The 9,992-nt window shown below is 52.5% G+C and overlaps 1 pseudogene; it reads left to right on the forward strand.

The window, feature by feature from the left end:
* The first annotated feature begins 5,232 nt into the window (after positions 1–5,232).
* LOC112471261 lies at positions 5,233–5,351 on the forward strand (annotated as a pseudogene).
* The last annotated feature ends 4,641 nt before the right edge of the window (positions 5,352–9,992 follow it).

The raw sequence follows: 9,992 nt of genomic DNA on the forward strand, positions 1-9,992 counted from the left end.
TTGGTGCAGAGCAGGCTCTCACTTGTATCTGTGAAATGAACCACACGCTTTTTAAGGTCCCGTGTGTGCTGGTCCCATCGCCCTGGCTCAGGAAGAGCACGTCGCCGAGCGGGAGGGGCCGGCGTCTTGGCCATGGCAGCCGCCCACGCCTGACCGCAGTGGGTGCTTTTGCTCAGCTTTCCTTTCTGGATCTTCTTGCTTTAAGAGCTGTGAGCGTCTTGGGATAAGAAGTTTTTCCCACCTGCCACTCTGCTTACTGGAATTGTTCGAATCGTTTCTGTTGCGATTAATTGACTGACGGCCGATGTCTTCAGGCTCAGCTGGACTTTTGGCCACCATTCTCGGGCCAGCAGGCACGACACTGGTGATGGCTGGGCCTGGGCGATTCTTTGTGGCGGGGCCGTCCCGTGCACTGGGAGGTGCTGAGCAGCATCCCTGGCCTCTGTCCACCAGATGCTGGGAGCACCATCTTGGTGTGACAACCTGAATGTCTGCAGACATTGCCAGATGTCCCTTGGGGTATGAAATCGTCCCCAGTTGAGAAGTGCTGCTCTTAATAACCCACTCTGTCAGGGAGTTGGGATATGAGTGTGGGTGGAGCTAGCCAAGTGTCCCCCGATACCCCCCCGCCCCCTTTCAGTCACTTATTCACTCATCAGGCGGTGGCCTTGAGGGGGATTTGTCTTCAGGACTTACAGACTAAGGTAATATGGAGTATGGGGCAAAAAGATGGCCCAGGTTTCAGCTGAATCTATAAAACCTCGGTGTCCAGAGTGTCCTGGTGCCAGTAAATTGTCCATGAGGAAGAAAAACATCACTGTCCCCATCCCCTCCTTAACGAAACAAGCCTGGAAAGTCACGTTGTCGGCTTTTAAAATCTTATCGTAAAAATAATATAATAAATTCATGTCGATTTTAAACGAATCCATGTTCCGGCTCCTATCTTGAGCCTTTGCAAGAGTCGCATTTAGAATTTAGAATTATCGCCCGTTTTAAGGATGAGAAGAGAGTCTCAGGGTGACTTGCCTGACATGATACGGGCTTGGGGCTTATCGGCCACGTGTGTCATGAGCATCATGAAGCGTGCTTTACGAGAAGGGGGACGTGTTTGCTCAGCACATGGGACCGTCTGCTGCGAGGCTCGGAGGAGGGAGGAGCCGGCGAGAAGGGGAGGAACAGGCATCGAGGCTGGCATCGTGCTCACCTGTCCAGGTGCCTCTGTTGCTTGCTGGGGAGACGCCCCAGCAGCCAGTCCCGGGTGTCAGGGTGCTGGGAACAGCTGCGCCCCCACTCCAGGCTCGGCGTTCCTTTCCCGTGGGAAGACTCAAAAGGACTCTGCTGGGATCACACGCACGTCTCTGCACCGAGCCCCCGAAATAAGCCGCTCTGATGGGTCCGGCCTGAGTCATGGGTCATGGGAGTGTGGGGTCTGCTACCAAACTATGGAGAACGGGGGAAGGGGGTGCTAGTGGCCAAAAAAAAAAGAGCTACTGACCTCAGGACCAAGACGCGGGTCCAGGTTTTAACGAGTCCTCTTGGAACATGGCCACATTACCGTGTATGTCGGATGCTTCACAATAAATACCTGGAAAAAATGCACAGAACTACTTAATCTTCATAATCCCACAGGGAAGAGATTATTATCCCCATTCTGCAGATGAGGAAAGAAAGGTTCAGAGAACTTTAAAAAGTGCTTTGGGATTAGCCACGCCCCGCGCTAACTCCAGAATTCTAATGCCTAATCTGTTCGAGTTCCTCCTGCAAATCTCAGAGTCGTCCCAGAGAAACATCCCCCGGGTCCCTGGCCCCCTGTTGACCCTGATTGCTCGGAGAGGGCGAAGGGGACGGGGTGAGAGGCACGTTGGGAGACACAGAAGAGGAGCAGAGGAAGGGCCACCTGGAGGAGGTGTCACCTCGCTGCATCCGCAGGGCGCGGCCGGGCTGGCCCGTGAGGAAGTGGGTCCAGGCAAGGACACGGGGCTGAGGTCCAGGAACAGGAGGGCTTTCATCTCCAAGGGACCAAAGGCACGCCCTGTGTCTGGAGCTTGTGGAGGTGGACTGATGGCGTGGAAGACGTGGCAAGGGTCAAATATCACGGGGCCCAGCGACCCCTGGCCGGGAGCTGGAATTCACCCCGCGGGCGCCGGGGAGGCCGGGAGCGTTTGAGCTCAGTGGGGGACCCTTCATTCGGGACGGAGACCGGAGACCGGGCTGCAGTGCGGAGCGGGTGGGAGGAGGCACGTGTTCACCCGGCTCCTCCTCTGTGCTCGGCGCTGTTCTAGGCATCGGGTCACAAAAGAGAACGAAACAAAGTCCCTGTCCTCGTGAAGCTTGCATTCTAGTAGGGACACGGACTGATGAAACAAGCCGGCGATCGGGTTCAGTACGGTACATCTATTCGGTGAGGGCTGTGAAGGGGAACATCACGGTGACGGGCGAGGGGGCGCCGCAGTGGCGGGGGCTGTTTTAGCCTAAGGGTGGTGCATCTTGTTCGCCCCCAGCGCCATGGGTCAGGTCGTGGAGAGGGGGCCGGCGGACTCCGGGCTCAGGCCTCAAGGTGCCCACGCAGCCTTTGCTTTGGAGCAGCTGTCGAGCCGATATAAACATCTAAAAGTGGATATAGCTTGGCTCTCATTCAGCATGTAAATAGTTGTCAGATCTTCAGTTTTGAAAGGACGGGCTCCCTGTGATTTGTATAAATTCCGGAGCGGAGCAGAGGCCGCACACACGGAAAACCAGGTCTCTCGGGAACCGGGTATGGTTTTGAAAGACAGAAGCCTTTCAGATGGGAAGTAATTTCCAAGGTGGCGATGAGCTGAGACTACTGAGGACACCAAAGAAAGGTCAAATGCGTCCTGCACGCGACAGACACGTCACACGGGTAGAAACGCTTAGAGACGGAGGTCTGAGGTTTTGGAATTCTTAGACGAAAAACGCAGCTTGATTTGAACTTTACGTTCCCCCTACGTTTTCAGATATTTAGCATTAAGCAGATTTTCTTTGGGGACCGGCTCCAATACTGATTTTTTCCTGAAATTATTAGATCTTGGCGGTACCAGCCCCGTAGTCAGAGTCCAGGAGAGCCGGCAGACTCAGCGTGTCACGTGTTTACCCACCCCCCACCCCCGTGACGCTGCAGGATGGAAAAGATGGAAAAGATGGTTGTTGGGGGAGACCTGACACCTGTCGTGGGTGCATAAAATGCAACGCTGTTTCCAATGGCCGTTTGGCAGGATTCCGCGAAATTTAAAAGAAGCTCAGCATCCTTCAAAACTGAGTAACTAACTTCCAGGAATCATGTCACAGAAACGTCTAAAATACTGAGCAGAGATGCTAGTTGCAAAGACGTGTGCTGTGCCATGGCTTCGTGTGCATGATATGTGTGTACATATATAACATATGTAACTTCTGTGCATATATGTCATATGTGTGTATATAATATCTATATACACATACACAATACCTCAATTAACATAACACACGTACATGTGTACATATGTAACATCTGTGCATATATGTCATGTGCATGCATATAATATTTATATACACATACACAATACCACAATTAACATAACATATGTACACATGTACATATGTAATAACATCTGTGCATATATGTCATGTGTGTATAATATTTATATGCACACACACAATACCACAATTAACATAACACACGTACATATGTACATGTGTAATAACATCTGTGCATATATGTCATGCGTGTGCATAATATTTATATGCACATACACAATACCACAATTAACATAACATATGTACACATGTACATATGTAATAACATCTGTGCATATATGTCGTGTGTGTATAATATTTATATGCACACACACAATACCACAATTAACATAACACACGTACATATGTACATATGTAATAACATCTGTGCATATATGTCATGTGTGTGTATAATATTTATATGCACATACACAACACCTCAATTAACCCTCAGTTGGTTTAGGAAAGTGAATATACTTCCCAAGAAAGGAATACTTTGCCGGTGTTTAAAAGTAAAGTAGAGCCGGGAGAGGGAGGTCAGCACCAGCCGTGACGTCACGTTGCTGGCCTGCGCCCTGCGCCCTGCGCCCTGCGCCCTGCGCCCTGCCGTGTTATGTGTGTATAATATTTATATGCACATACACAATACCACAATTAACATAACATACGTACATATGTACATATGTAACATCTGTGCATATATGTCGTGTGTGTGTATAATATTCATATGCACACACACAATACCACAATTAACATAACACACGTACATATGTACATATGTAACATCTGTGCATATATGTCATGTGTGTGTATAATATTTATATGCACATATACAACACCTCAATTAACCCTCAGTTGGTTTAGAAAAGTGAATATACTTCCCAAGAAAGGAATACTTTGCCGGTGTTTAAAAGTAAAGTAGAGCCGGGAGAGGGAGGTCAGCACCAGCCGTGACGTCACGGCGCTGGCCTGCGGCGCCCTGCGCCCTGCGCCCTGCGATGTGGTAAGCAGAGGGCTTCATCTCCGGTCATCCTCCCTGAAACCCGTTACCCTGGTCCAGCCACGAGGAAGACATCAGGCTGATGGTAACAGCGAGCGTTCCACAGAGGCCCCGACCAGACCGCCTCCAAACTGCCACGGTCCCCAGAGAAGGGACATCTGAGAGACCGCCACCAACAGGGGGAGCCTAAGGAGACCCGATGACTCAGTGCCACACGGTGTCCTGAACGGGGTCCCGGGACGGGGACGTTAGGGAAGAGGCGTTGGGGACAAACCAAGGCACTCCGAATGAGGGACGGCTTTGGTCACTAATAACGTGTCAGCACTGGTTCCCGGACCATGGCAAACGGCCACACTAACGTAGTTGTCATAGTTGTCATGGGGAATATCGAGGTCTCCGCCCTTCTTTGCAGTGTCTCTGTGAGACTGTTCTAGAAAACGAAGTCTGTTAAAAACGAGGTAGGAATCTGTGGCTGGATGCGAAGGTCGTTCACGGCGTGTGACTGAACGAAGCAGTGATCTCCTTTCTAGTGAAGCGGCGTTGCGTGCGCGTGTAAGTCCAGAAAGACGCTCCCCACCCGCCCTGCCCACAGCGGTTTCCTTAAGGATTTGGAGATAAGATGTGTAGTGGGAGGGAATCTTTTCCACTTCTCTAACGTTTTGAAATTTTTAGCATGCACACGCAAGACTCGTTTAACACAAAGTTCAGTAAAAACATTTCAGTCTAATGGCCACGCCACCCCGAACGTGCCCCATCCCGTCCGATCTCGGAAGCTCAGCAGGGTCGGGCCTGGTTAGTACTTGGATGGGAGACCACCCAGGAAGACCAGGTGCTGCAGGCGTTTAAAAAGAAAAAGATATTTCCAACGTACTCATGCATACGCATGTGGTGAGAAATAACTTCGTGACGGGCAGGAGAGGGCAAAGGAAGTTCGCGTATTCTGTTCTGATTTCATCTGCGTGAACAGGCCCCAGAGAGAATCCCCTCCAGGTTTCGGGGCACAATGAAATGGCATTATTTGACCTTGACGAGTGGCTGTGGACTCTGTCATCGTCCAGTGTTCAGGCAGCCTGTCTGGTGGTGGCTGATGTTTACTGGACACTCACTCAGTGGCCGGCCCCAGGAAGGACTCCACACGTGCCCTCACTTAGTCTTCAAAATAATCCTCCGAGGTAGTTTATATCATCAATCCCTTTAAATGTGAGGTCACTCGTCACTCAGCCAGTAATGGGAGGATTAGCTCTAATCCCGAGCTGTGTGACACGGGACCCCCGGCTCGACCGTTCCCCGCTAACCCCTCAAAGGCCGTGCAAAGGGAGCTGGCCGCCTGGACGTGAGTCACCCTCTTGATCCCGTCAGACGAGGTCCCTGTTCAACAAGATGGTTCCAATGAGCGAGAATCCCACTGCCATTGTTTACCTTTCTGGCCGAGCGTTTCGGGCCCATAACCAGGTGCAGGTGGAATTTTGGTAACAATCAGAAACTCCAAGGGGGCGTGAAAACGCAGCACATGTTGGCTCGGGTCGGGTGGTACGGAACGTTTACGTCGTCATCAGCGTTTACATTTTACTTACTTATTTTTTCTGAAATCCCATCAAAATAAAAATCAACGGTGTTGTCCCGAAGCCCTGTCTAATGTGGGGGAGGTGCCCTGGGCATCGTTTCCTATGAGGGGACAGAAAACAGCAAAATGGGAATGCACGGCGGGGCGGGGTGGATGGGCCGTTGTCGGGAGGGGCAGGGACCAGATGCCCCGGGAGGGAGGAGAGCCTGGGTCCGAAGGCCGGGTTTGAGCAGGCTTAGTGCGTAGAGCTGGGCATATTCTTCCGAAAACCACACGTGAGCCTCGCTTAAATTCTGACCGTTAACTTCCGCAGCCGCGCTACCTGCTTCCCTTTGCCACGTCCCGCCTTCCTCGGACGCCATCAGACCCGCCCTGTGCACGTAGACAGTGAGCTGAGCTGCGTTGTTTTCTGCCACGTGAGCTTCCTTTGGACTCGTTACGCGCTGCAAAGATTTCCCGCCCCGCTTCCCCGGGCCGGAGGGCCTCGGATGGGCGAGGAGGTGGCGGAAAGCTTTGCCGTGAGCCTAGTGCCCTCTCTTGCCACGTGTGAAACGTCGCGTGATTCCCACGAAGGGATCGGACGCTTATTCCCGTGGGTGCCCTCACGGCCGAAGCCCTGAATTCGTCTTAAACACGTTGCTGGGAGGCGCTGTCTTTTAGTTTTTTTTCCTTCTTCCGTTTTTATTGCTGAACTTCATCTGGTGCTGGGGTTCCGACTAGAGAAGTCGTTTAGAGCATGGTGGCATTTCCTCTCTTAATTAAACCCAACTGGGGCTTCGTCTGCGGAGCGCATCCGCGGGTGACGGCGTCATCACTGCTCAGCGCGCCCTTCCTGCTGCATTTGTAAACACCGGCCCGGCCGCAGCCCGGCCGCCCGTTCTGGTTTGAATTAAAGCCCGGGCTGAAGGATCGACCCAGCTGTGCTTTCTTTCCTGTAAGCTCTGTCCGTTTTCCAAAGCTTGTTAACATGCTAATATAAAAGGAAGTAGGACGAACTTCAAGGAATTTACAACTGGTCTTCGACTTCAAAGACGAAAGCTCCATCGATGCGACGCACACACAGAACCAACATGTCCCTCCACCCGTCCTCCTCAAACACAACCCGACAGCAAACAAACAAAAAAAACCCGCCCCAAACTAATAAAAGTTCCTCTAGCAACCCACGGACGGCTCCGTCGGTTTGAAACGTCGCGGCCACGGCCCCTGATGTCCCAGGCCCGGTTACAACACAAAGCTGTTGTGCATTGTGAAACATGGGACTGAATTGAGAGGTCTGATTGGAGACATGATAAATATTTCTCCAGCCCTCAAGAGAGTGACGCCAACCCAGCCTGAGAGGTCGGCTCCCTTGTTCTTCCCCAAAGCGGAGCTGGCCCGGTGGCTTGTGTGGGAAGGGAGGGCCGACCGGGCTCACCTGCCACCTCCCCCGTCCGTCCGCCCGGCTCTGGGATAAGGCACAGCACAACCATCCTGACGACTGGGCTTGTGATGAACTCAGGAGGGAGAGGCCGGGGCACGTTCTGCAGCGCGCGGTGATTCATTTTCAGAGCTGTCTCTTGGAGATTCTGACAACAAATAGAAAAACACAACCTTTTAATTTCCTTTGACTGTGCCCCTTTCTCCAGTAAGCAGCCACAGATCATATTTATCACGGCCTGCCCGGGGTTGGCTGCCAAAAGCCAGTTCAAAGGTTCTCGTTAACTTCCTCCGAGCGTTTCCAAATTGCACCCCAGGTAGTGAAACCAAAGGTCGCGTTCACGAGGAGGCTCGTGGCTGCGACCACGTCGCCGATTGCTGGCCGTGGGCAGGGCGTTCGCACAGACGCCCCCGTGAGTCCGCTTGGCTGTCCGAGAATGGCTGCTTTGCTCACTGCCTTCGTACCTGGCACCGAAAATAAGGGACAGCTGTGCCGAGGACGGGGCCTCTCCGCCCAGCCCTGGCGGCAGCCTGGCAGGAGACGTCTCTGCTGGGCACTGGAGGATGTCGAGCAGCATCCCTGGCCTCTCCCCCTAGATGCCAGTAGCATCAGCCCCCGTCTCCCAAGTTGTGACAATAGAAAACCTTCCCAGGCACTGCCAAGTGTTCCCTGAGGGAGGAGTTGCCAGGTAAAACACAGGTTGCCTGCTTCAATTTGGACCACGGATAAACAGTAGATTTTTTTTTTTTATGGTACGTCTTCTGCGCTATTTGGGACAGGCTTAGACATTATTTTTTGTTTATCTGAAATTCAGATTCACCTCGGCATCCTGTATTTTCTTTTGCTAAATATGGCGAGCCTGCCTGGAAGGCAATATACACCCTCTCCCTACACACCCCTCCTAGCACCCACCCCTCAGCCTTGAGACCCCCCGCCTTAAGAGAAAGAACAGGTGAGGACAGCTTCCGGTCCCAGTTGTCCCTATTCTTGGCCCTGTTATCCCAGAAAAGCCATTTAAAGTCTCGGGGCCCTCCTCCCCTCAGTGTAAAATGGGGCCAGGGTGTCTGCCCCATCTTAAGGCTCCTTGAGAAGGTTCGAGGAGACAAACCTTCAGGCTGCAGGTGAATGCCCGAATCCGCTCACAGCTGTCCTGTCACTAAATCCCAGCTTCCCAGGGACCATCCCCATCCCCAGCTCCAGCCTCAACCCATCAGAGACTCCTGTTCCTCCAGGCACAGGGAGCACCACAGAGGAGGGAACTTGTTTAAAGAAGGGGTCTCTCGTTCAAGGTCACGCAGCTAGTCTGAACGTTCTAATCGAATCCTGGAGGTGAACCGCTGCCTTGCCTCACACCTCCCTGCCCACCCCAGACTCCTGGCTCCCACCCGGGTCCCCTACAGCGAATGGTTTTACCCTAAACAGAAAAAAAAAAAAAATGACAAAGTCGCTCATAAACCGAGCTGTTTTTCACACTGTTCTGTCTCTGACAGGCTGTTAGAAAAGTTGGGAGAGGAGGTGCCACTGCTGTACTTTTGGTATTCGGTGCTAATTAGCAGAACGCTGAGCTGAGCGCGGGGTGGAGAGCCGTCTTGAGAGGCACTTACCGTTTTCATTGGAATTCAAACGAATCCAGATAAAACATCCTCTGATCCCTGGCACTGCACTTCAAGCAAAATGTTTTGTGTTGCTCTTAAACAATTAAAATTGCCTGGCCAATCGAATAGCATAGATATGTTTTTAAAAAATTTAATAATTAAAAAAAAAATCTGTATTCTGAGTATTTAAAGTTGTCCAACAGTTGGCTTTTTCTGTAACGATTATGATGAAGACGCTGAGTGAGTTTGCCGGCTGGGAAAGGGCGCTTTTGATCAGCAGAAATGCACGTCCTGTGTCCACAGCCTGCAGAGGAGACACTGATGGGAATGGGCGCTTCCCACTTCCAAGGGCGGCCGGGCAGGGCAGGGCCGGGGCCGGGGCCGGGGCCAGGGCCAGGGCATGAGGCAAGAAAGAACTGCAGCCCAGACGCCTGGAAAGGTGAGACCGCGGTGCACATTTTTTTCTCCAGAGTCCACAGCATGATCTGTTCCGTGATGACGGTGCTGCCATGTTAGATGTGGCAGTATCTTACTGCGTTCTCACAGCAGCCCATGGGGTGGACACTGTTGTTATTGTCCTCATTTTTATAGAGAAGGAAAGCCAGGCTCAGAGAGGTTAAGTCGTGTGCCCAAAGTCACATGGCATGTAAATGGCCATTCTTGGATTTGACCCCAGTGAGTGGAGCTCGGGCGTCCGTGCTTGGGCCGCAGTTCTAGACCTTGGCGCTGGCCCTCGGCGTTGGCCCTCGGCACTGGCCCTCGGAGCTGGCCCTCGGTGCTGGGCCGCGGTGCTGGGCCGTGGTGCTGGACCTTAGTGCTGGCCCTCAGCACTGGCCCTCAGCGCTGGCCCTCGGCACTGGCCCTCGGCGCTGGCCCTCGGTGCTGGGCTGCAGTTCTGGACCTCAG

The sequence above is a fragment of the Pteropus alecto genome, unplaced genomic scaffold (assembly GCF_000325575.1).
Source record: "Pteropus alecto unplaced genomic scaffold, ASM32557v1 scaffold45, whole genome shotgun sequence".
Classification (NCBI taxonomy): Eukaryota; Metazoa; Chordata; class Mammalia; order Chiroptera; family Pteropodidae; genus Pteropus; species Pteropus alecto.